Genomic DNA, 9,586 nt, shown 5'->3' on the forward strand with positions numbered 1-9,586 from the left:
TAATGCTGTATGGATATAATAGCGTGTGGAGTTATGTGGCCGTGTTGCTGGCCTGACAAAACAATTGTAATTAAAAGTGAAAAAGGCAAAACATCTGTGAAGACAGCCCTTTACCAATGTGAGTTAAATGCTTTACCATCACACCATGCTGTGTGAATATATACATTTTTTGAGATATATGTGTTAGACTGAGGTTGGTTTATGCCAAGTTTACACTACACGATTTTAAGCCCGATTTTCGCTCGCCGACAGTTTTGTGGAGATCGCCAACAAAATCCTGAAATCGTAGGCAAATCGGAGCTCGCTCCCATGAGCGACGGTCGCAATGTATAAACTATCAAAGACTCGATTTGAAAGAAGCAACAACGTGTTGCCAATGTCAGCGAGATATCTAGCATGTTAAATATCTGGACCTGTCTGTGATTCAAAATCTCGCAATGTGAAATATGTTTTGACTGAATACAACTGCAGCGTTGACCTACAGCCAATGAGAGAATAAGAAACGGGGCACGGGAAGTTTCAGTGGGAGGAGTCCTGATGTACCTGCAACAGAACTTCAACTAGCATGGCTGCAATATCAAGAAAGTCTCATTGGACCAAAGAAATGGAGACAAAATTAATGAAACATTGGCAGGAGCACCAGTGCCAGTGAAAATTTTATTTTCCTCTGAATTGTACCACAACCGGGTGGAGAAAGAGAAGAGTTGGAGAGAAATTGCCTTTTCTCTTGGACAGTCGGGTAAGCTAATAGTTCGATTTTACAGGAGGAGGTACTTTTTCATATTGTAACCAATAAATATATATGATTAAACAGACACATCACATTCTGAAATGCAAAACGTCTAGGTTACGTATGTAACCTCCGTTCCCCGATGGAGGGAATGAGACGTTGTGTCAGAGAAGCGACACTAGGGGTCTCTCTTGAGCGCCGATATTCACCTCTGAACTATGAAAAAAGGCCAATGAGAGTTGGCACCCAGTATTTGCATGTCCCGCCCCCGGACATACGGGAGTTCATTCAGGATTTTTCTGAGGAGCCGGAAATGGTCCGGCCACAACAGTGGCTCGGCTCAGCGACATGGCAGGGGAGACACAACGTCTCGTTCCCTCCATCGGGGAACGGAGGTTACATACGTAACCTAGACGTTCCCCTTCTTTCGCTCTCTCCACGTTGTGTCAGAGAAGCGACACTAGGGGTCCACTTATAAAAGTGCCATGCGCTGAGCCGTGTATGTGAACTGCTGATACAGGAGCGAGCAGGTATTCTTACGTGCAGGACGACCAACTGTATCAGGCTGCACGTACCCTTCCCCAATGCCCCATTTAAGCCATCAGGATTCCTTATCGTTACCCTGGAGGGGGGAACAAGGTGCTGGCCGCCAACCTGGGAACGGGCCAAGCCTGCCCGGGCCTCTTTTCTCTCTATGTTTCTCGCATAGAGCAACTGAGGCCGGGGCCCTTACACGCATTGAGGGAAGGGGGTCTTAGCCCTTATTCAGGGTGGAGAAGACCCTGCGGAGGCCACACCTACCCGAGAGGGGAGGCAAGTTTAAGTGGCAAAACCATCAGAGGCCTGACTTAGGGCCTATGTGGAAAAGTTGGTGCGGTGGTGGATCCAGCCTCATAGAGGGGGGAACATACAGCACGGCAACCGAGGCAGCCGTGACTGCCTAAGGGAGACATGGGAGTCCGCTCGCCAGAGGGGACAGAACCGTGGTGTTACACACAGGGGGAGTCCGAAGGAGGCCTTACCTGTGGAGCACCTATACCAGTAAAGGGTAGCTTGCGGTACCCACAGTGGCTTGGGTGGGCGAATTCCTCCACTGAACTGTGACCCACGAGGGCTAGGGAGGAATCAACCAGTGTCTTAAACCTGGGATCTCCTGGGAATGAAGGCGCACTGTTTCCCCTGGTTAGGGGGAAGGGCGCTAGGTGCAAGCGATTCACCCAGTCAGATCGTGGGCGTGCTACCGAGTTCTACGGGCTCGGTACCTGAGAAAACACGGGACGATACTGACTCAATTCTGAGATTGTAGAATCTCGCAAAAGTGTTAGGTGTTGCCCAGCCCGCTGCTCTACAAATGTCTGCTAGGGCAATGCCCCTAGCCAGTGCCCATGAGGACGCAACACTCCTGGTGGAGTGGGCTCGGACCCGCAAGGGGGGGGGCAACGGCCTGGGTGTGATAAGCCAGGGAAATGGCGTCGACAACCCAGTGGGCGAGTCTCTGCTTCGAGACAGCGTTCCCTTTCTGCTGTCCCCCAAAGCAGACGAAGAGCTGCTCAGAGCGTCTGGTGCTCTGTGTGCGGTCCAGATAAATACGCAAAGCGCGTACTGGACACAGCAGTGAAAGGGCTGGGTCTGCCTCCTCCCCGGGCAGCGCTTGCAGGTTCACCACCTGATCCCTGAAGGGTGTGGTAGGAACCTTGGGCACGTAGCCCGGTCGCGGTCTTAGGATCATGAAAGTGTCTGCCAGACCAAACTCCAGGCAAGCATCGCTAACAGAGAACGCATGCAGGTCCCCAACCCTCTTGATGGAAGTGAGCGTGATCAGCAGGGCGGTCTTGAGAGAGAGGGCCCTGAGTCCAACTGAGTCAAGCGTAAGGACGACCAAGAGATCCCAGGAGGGGAACAGGTTAGGCCGGGAGGGAGTTATCCTCCGGGCACCTTTTAGGAACCTGGGAAGAACACCAGTCCGCGAACAGACGCCACTTTAGAGCATAAAGATGCCTGGTAACTGGGGCTCTGGCTTGATTGATTGTATCTATGACGGTCGATGGTAGGCCGGCTAGATCTTCCGCATCCCATCCAAGGGCCAGACGTGGAGGTTCCAGAGGTCTGGGTGCGGGTGCCAGAGCGTGCCCCGTCCCTGAGAAAGAAGGTCCTTCCTCAGGGGAATTCGCCAGGGAGGGGCTGTCGTGAGGAGCGTGAGGTCCGAAAACCAAGTCCGGGTGGGCCAGTAAGGGGCTACCAGAATGACTTGCTCCTCGTCCTCCCTGACCTTGCATAGCACCTGTGCAAGAAGGCTCACTGGGGGAAATGCGTACTTGCGCAGCCCCGCAGGCCAGCTGTGTGCCAACGCGTCTGCCCCGAGGGGAGCCTCTGTCCGGGCATACCAGAGTGGGCAGTGGGAGGTTTCTTGGGAGGCAAACAGGTCTACCTGAGCCTTGCCAAACCGGTCCCAAATCAGCTGGACCGACTGGGGGTGGAGCCTCCACTCTCCACCAGGCAAGCCTTGTCTTGACAGTGCGTCCGCTATCACATTGAGGTTGCCGGGGATGTGAGTGGTGCGCAGTGACTTGAGTCACTGCTGACTCCAAAGGAGGAGACGACGGGCGAGCTGTGACATGTGGAGGGAGTGTACTCCGCCTTGGCGGTTTATGTAGGCTACGACCGTGGTGCTGTCTGTCCTGACTAGGACGTGTTTGTTCCGAATTAACGGGAGAAACTTCTGCAGGGCCAGAAAAACAGCCAGCAGCTCTAGGCAGTTGATGTGCCAGCGCAGCGGGCCTCGGTTCCACCGGCCTGCGGCTGCGCGCCTGTTGCACACGGCGCCCCAACCCAATTTGGGGCATCGGTTGTGACCAGAACACGTCGGGACACCTGCTGCAAGGTTACTCCTGCCCTTAGAAAGCAGAGGTCTGTCCAGGGTTTGAAGGTTTGGCGGCAGGCAGAGGTAACGTTTACGTTGTGAGTGCCGCGGCGCCATGCTCGTCTCGGGACTCGAGTCTGGAGCCAGTGCTGAAGTGGTCTCATATGCATCAACCCCAGCGGCGCGGCCGCCGCGGAGGATGCCATATGCCCCAGGAGCTGTTGGAAACGTTTTAACGGGACCACGGCACCTGGCTTGAAGGAAGCGAGGCATTTCAGCACTGACTGAGCACGCTCGTTGGAGAGACGTACTGTCATTGAGACTGAGTCTAACTCCAGACCGAGAAAAGAGATGCTCTGGACCGGGGAGAGCTTGCTCTTTTCCCAGTTGACCTGAAGCCCCAAACGGCTGAGGTGGCTGAGCACCTGGTCTCTGTGTGCGCATAGTAACTCTCAGGAGTGGGCCAGTATGAGCCAGTCATCGAGGTAATTGAGTATGCGTATGCCGGCTTCTCGGAGCGGGGCAAGAGCTGCCTCTGTGACTTTCGTGAAGACGCGAGGGGACAGAGACAGGCTGAAGGGGAGGACTTTGTACTGATACGCCTGGCCGTCGAACGCGAACCGTAGGAAGGGTCGATGTTGAGGGCAAATTGAGACGTGGAAGTACGCGTCCTTCAGGTCTACCGCTGCGAACCAATCTAGATGCCGGACGCCAGATAGAATTTGTTTCTGGGTGAGCATTTTGAATGGGAGTTTGGACAAGGTCCGATTGAAAACTCGCAGGTCCAAGATCGGTCATAAGCCGCCGCCTTTCTTGGGTACAACGAAGTAAGGGCTGTAGAAACCCTTCTTCGTTTCGGTTGGAGGGACAGGCTCTATCGCGTCCTTTAATAGAAGGGAGGCGATTTCTTTGCGCAGGGAATGGGCATGTTGGCCGTGTACTGCGGAAAAATGTACGCCCACGAAGGGGGGCGGAGAGCTGGCAAACTGAATTGCGTAACCGAGTCGAATGGTCCGGTGCAGCCAGCGTGACGGGTTGGGCAGTGAAAGCCACGCCTCTAAACTCCGTGCTCCGGGAAGCATAGCGGACCTTCTTGCGTCAGGCTCAGACTGGGCGGAGACCTTAAGGTGGCGGCCCAGGCGAGTTATCCGCATCCGACGCCGCTGTTACGCTCTCCGATGCACCGGTGATGTCATCATCCAATGCCGGGGAGCTCGAGGGACCGGACGGTAGGCTGTTAAGCGGACCGCACTAATCCTGAGCTCGGGGGAAGCAGGCAAGCGTGCCGGGGAGGCGGGAGGTTTTCGAGGGGATTTACCTGGCGAAAGCGTCCCGTTATTCTCCCCAGATCGTTCTCCATCGCCAGCGGCGCCTGCCTCAATCCCGTAGGAAGGAGGCGAGGCGCGGGGGGCGGCTGAAATGGCTCTCTCTCACTACAAGAGAAAGCAGAGATCACAACGCTGCCGCGATTATGTTCTCACACTGAAAACATAACCCATTGGAGAGAATGCTCATCCCGAGCTCGGACGGAAACAAGCAAGCGTGCCTGGGAGGCGGGGGGTTTCGTGGGGGTTCACCCGGCAAAACGGAGCCCGTCACTGTCCCCAGATCGTTTTCATCGCCCGCTGCGCCTGCCTCAATCCCGTATGAAGGAGGCGAGGCACGGGGTGGGGGTTTGGGGATGAAGCGTTTTTTTCTCACTACAAGAAAAAGCCTACAACCGCAATGCTGTCATGGCTGTGTTCTCGTACTGAAAACATAGACCATTCATAAAAACGCTGCCTGCGTGTGGTCGCAACCCAGGAATGCAAGGCAGTTTTTATGGCCGACAGAGGTGGGGAGAATCAACGCATCCAGAAACTACACAGAGGCGGAAACTCGTCTTTAAAAAGACGCGTCCTGAGAAGGATGTTCAACGCCGCTGTGTTTTGCTCTTTTAGAGCGAAATTCACTCTTTTAGAATAACTCTTTCGAGTTGTCTGCGCTGTCGAAGCGCCCAGGAGCAAGAATGCACAGCCGTGCACGAATGAGAAAGCCGCTGTTATGCGCCGTCAGATCCAACAGCATGCAGAGCGTCAGAGGATTAAACAGGAACTTGGTGTGTAACTCGCAGCAGACTACATGCATGACCATCGGCGCCGAATAAATTTTCTGAATGAACTCCCGTATTTGCGCCGCTTAAATACCCGTATGTCCGGGGGCGGGACATGCAAATACTGGGTGCCAACTCTCATTGGCCTTTTTTCATAGTTCAGAGGTGAATATCGGCGCTCAAGAGAGACCCCTAGTGTCGCTTCTCTGACACAATGTGGAGAGAGCGACAGAAGGGGAACATATGGTCATGCATTTGTTTTCGTATCACTTATCACGTGTACTCTGTTGTGAAACATAATTGGGAGTCCAGGCAGGGGGTCAGGGAGTCGTCAGGGATTCGTCAATAGTGAAATGTTTTGTAATGTGTTCACGGGTGTCACCGATTTGTCGTGTAATTTGAAAACGCTATGACTTCCAGGACAAGACATACAGTTGTTTAATATGAACGGTACCACAATCCGACGTCTTTGAAAGTCGTGTATTGTGTAGGAGCCATTACATGCTAAAGCTAGCGGCAACACATCGCATGTGCTTAAAATGTCACTTCCTTCAGTTGTAAAATGGAGAAATCTTCTGTATATTAAAATAATGTCAGTGTTCCATTTGAGATGATACTACCTTTGGAAAATACTAGATGGCAGAGTGCAGTGCACATTATGTACTGTAGTGTATCAGACAGACAAACAGACAGACAGAAAGAGAGATAAATAGATACATAATTCATTGATTCAGCGTGGGGAAACTGAGGAAACTATTGGGTAAATATTAGATTTCTATAAAGATTAAACTGTTTTTATTCATACTTCTAAGTATATTTATAATCAACATTTCACTTGGCTCTTCACTTCATTTTTGTGCGCTGATAATCACATTCGGTTTAGTGTTTACAAGCTGTTTATAAATGTCTGCTTGGCTGTATTCCTGATCTCAACAGACTTCATGTGGCTACCGGTGGCTGCATTCCTGCATACATTTCCTTATGTACATAATGTCATTCTGTTATAAATTACACAAACTTCTATAATCTAACACCTACAAATTTACCCTAATTGACCTTTATTTAATGATTAAATATTTGTGTTCAAACTGATGTGGGAATTACATACACATGCAGACAGACAAATACTGCAAAGTGAAACCGTATTTAGAATAAATCAATTAAGGGTTAGTTCACACAAAAATCCCATAATTTACTCAACCTCAAGCCATCCTAGTTGTAAATGACTTTCTTCTTTCAGCCAAACACAATTGGAGTTATATTAAAATATATCCTGGCTCTTCCAAGCTTTATAATGGGAGTGAATGGCACCTTAGATTTTGAAGCCAAAAAAGCATATCCATCCATCCATCAAAAAAGTAATCCATACGACTCCAGGTGGAGGCGGAGCCGTAGGAGGCTCGGGAGGCGGAGCCGTAGGAGGCTCGGGTAAAAAGGTCGTGGAAGACTCGAGAGGCTCTAGAAGTGGGGCCCTGGAAAGCTCGAGAGACGAAGCCCTGAGAGGCTTGGAAGGGGGTGGAGCCCTGAAAGACTCGAGAGGAGAAGCCCTGAGAGGCTTGAGAGGGGGAGGAGCCCTGAGAGACTCGAGAGGCGAAGCCGTGAGAGGCTTGAGGGGTGGAGCCATGAAAGACTCGAGGGACGGAGTCCTGAGAGGCTCGAGGGGAGGAGGAGCCCTGAGAGGCTCGAGAGGCGAAGCCGTGAGAGGCTTGAGGGGTGGAGCCATGAAAGACTCGAGGGACGGAGCCCTGAGAGGCTCGAGGGGAGGAGGAGCCCTGAAAGACTCGAGAGGGGAAGCCCTGAGAGGCTTGGGGGGGGAGGAGCCCTGAGAGACTCGAGAGGCGAAGCCGTGAGAGGCCTGAGGGGTGGAGCCCTAAAAGACTCGAGAGGAGAAGCCCTGAGAGGCTTGGGAGGGGGAGCCCTGAAAGACTCGAGAGGAGAAGCCCTGAGAGGCTCGAGAGGAGGAGCCCTGGGAGGCTTGGGAGGAGGAGCCTTGGGAGGCTCGTGAGGCGGAGCCCTGGGAGGCTCGAGAAGAGGAGCCCTGGGAGGCTTGGGAGGAGGAGCCTTGAAAGACTCGGGAGGAGGAACCCTGAGAGGCTTGAGAGGCGGAGCTCTGGGAGGCTCGAGAGACTTGAAAGGCAGAACCCTGGGGGGCTTGGGAGGTAGAGCTCTGGGAGGCTCGAGAGGAGGAGCCCTGGGAGGCTTGAGAGGAGGAGCCCTGGGAGGCTTGGGAGGAGGAGCCTTGGGAGGCTCGTGAGGCGGAGGCCGTGAGGGCTCTGAGGGGCGAGCAGAGGCTGGCAGAGCCGTGGAAGACTCTGAGGGCGGAGCAGAACCCGGCAGAGCCGTGAAAGACTCTGAGGGCGGAGCAGAATCCGGCAGAGCCGTGGAAGACTCTGAGGGAACCTCTGCGGTCTTGAGCACAAGACGAGACTGGGGAGAAGGGGCCATCTTCCTTCTCTTACGTCTTCGGCCAACAGGGGACGTGGCCATGGGGACGGTCGAGGCTACAGGCGCTGGCTCTGGGGCGGTCGAGGCTACAGGCGCTGGCTCGCTGACCGTGGCAGACATGGGCGCTGGCTCGCTGACCGTGGCAGACATGGGCGCTGGCTCGCCGGCCGTGGCAGGCATGGGCGTTGACTCGCTGGCCGTGCCAGGCTTCGAGACTGGGGCCGTGACAGGCTTCGGGACTAGGGCCCTATCAGGCTTCGAGACTGGGGCCGTGTCAGGCTTCGGGACTAGGGCCCTGTCAGGCTTCAGGACTAGGGCCGTGACAGGCTTCGGGACTGGGGCCGTGACAGGCTTCAGGACAGGGGCCGTGACAGGCCTCGGGACTGGGGCCGTGTCAGGCTTCAAGACGGGGGCCGTGTCAGGCTTCAAGACAGGGGCCGTGTCAGGCTTCAAGACGGGGGCCGTGGTAGGCTTCAAGATGGGGGCCTTGGTAGGCTTCAAGACGGGGGCCGTGACAGGCTTCAGGACTGGGGCCGTGTCAGGCTTCGGGACTAGGGCCGTGTCAGGCCTCAAGACGGGGGCCGTGGTAGGCTTCAAGACGGGGGCCTTGGTAGGCTTCAAGACGGGGGCCGTGACAGGCTTCGGGACTGGGGCCGTGTCAGGCTTCGGTACTAGGGCCGTGTCAGGCTTCAAGACGGGGGCCGTGGTAGGCTTCAAGACGGGGGCCGTGGTAGGGAACGCTGGTTCAGTTTCTGCCTCCCCCACAGTAAACGAGGAACCAGCGTACAGTAGGGCGAGGTCAATAAACTGAGCCAGGTTGAGAGAGCAGCGACCACCAGGCATGAATGATGAGGCTGGCTCATTCAGTCCAAATTGAAAAATGTCTTTCAGAGCCACCTCATCAAAATTCACCTGGTACACCAGGGCACGTACCAGGGTTGGCTCCCCTGGCGCAAAACCAAGAGTCGGGCCGCTGGCTCCACAATGTCAAGGACAGGGTTATGAGTTACATAACTACTGCCTTGCACGGAAAACCCTTGGTCCACGTCCGAAGAGCCATAAAACCTCTCCAGGGATGGAGAGCATACGGCGCTCGCGGATGCGTGGAAAGCATCAACGGGCTCAGGGGCAGACACAGGTGAAACAGGGTGAAATATTTCAGACATAGTACATACCTGCTTCCCCTGGGCTGCGAGCGCTTGGTCATGTCTCCATATCGTAGCTCCTCGCACTGAATGTGACGTGTACCTCCGCTCTAGTGAGCTGTGCGAAACCTCCGCGTGATGCATTGTGACTGTCTTCGGTGAGGTTGGTTATTCTGTAACCCGCTCACACACACACAAGACGAGACAGTCACAATGTAAATGGGAAACTGCTTTACTCACAAAGCAAAGCAGGCAAAAGTACAAACAAGGGGCAAATCCAGTGAAGAGTAGTCAAGGGGAGCGAGAGGTCGAAG

Source organism: Xyrauchen texanus, chromosome 44 (genome assembly GCF_025860055.1).
Source record: "Xyrauchen texanus isolate HMW12.3.18 chromosome 44, RBS_HiC_50CHRs, whole genome shotgun sequence".
Classification (NCBI taxonomy): Eukaryota; Metazoa; Chordata; class Actinopteri; order Cypriniformes; family Catostomidae; genus Xyrauchen; species Xyrauchen texanus.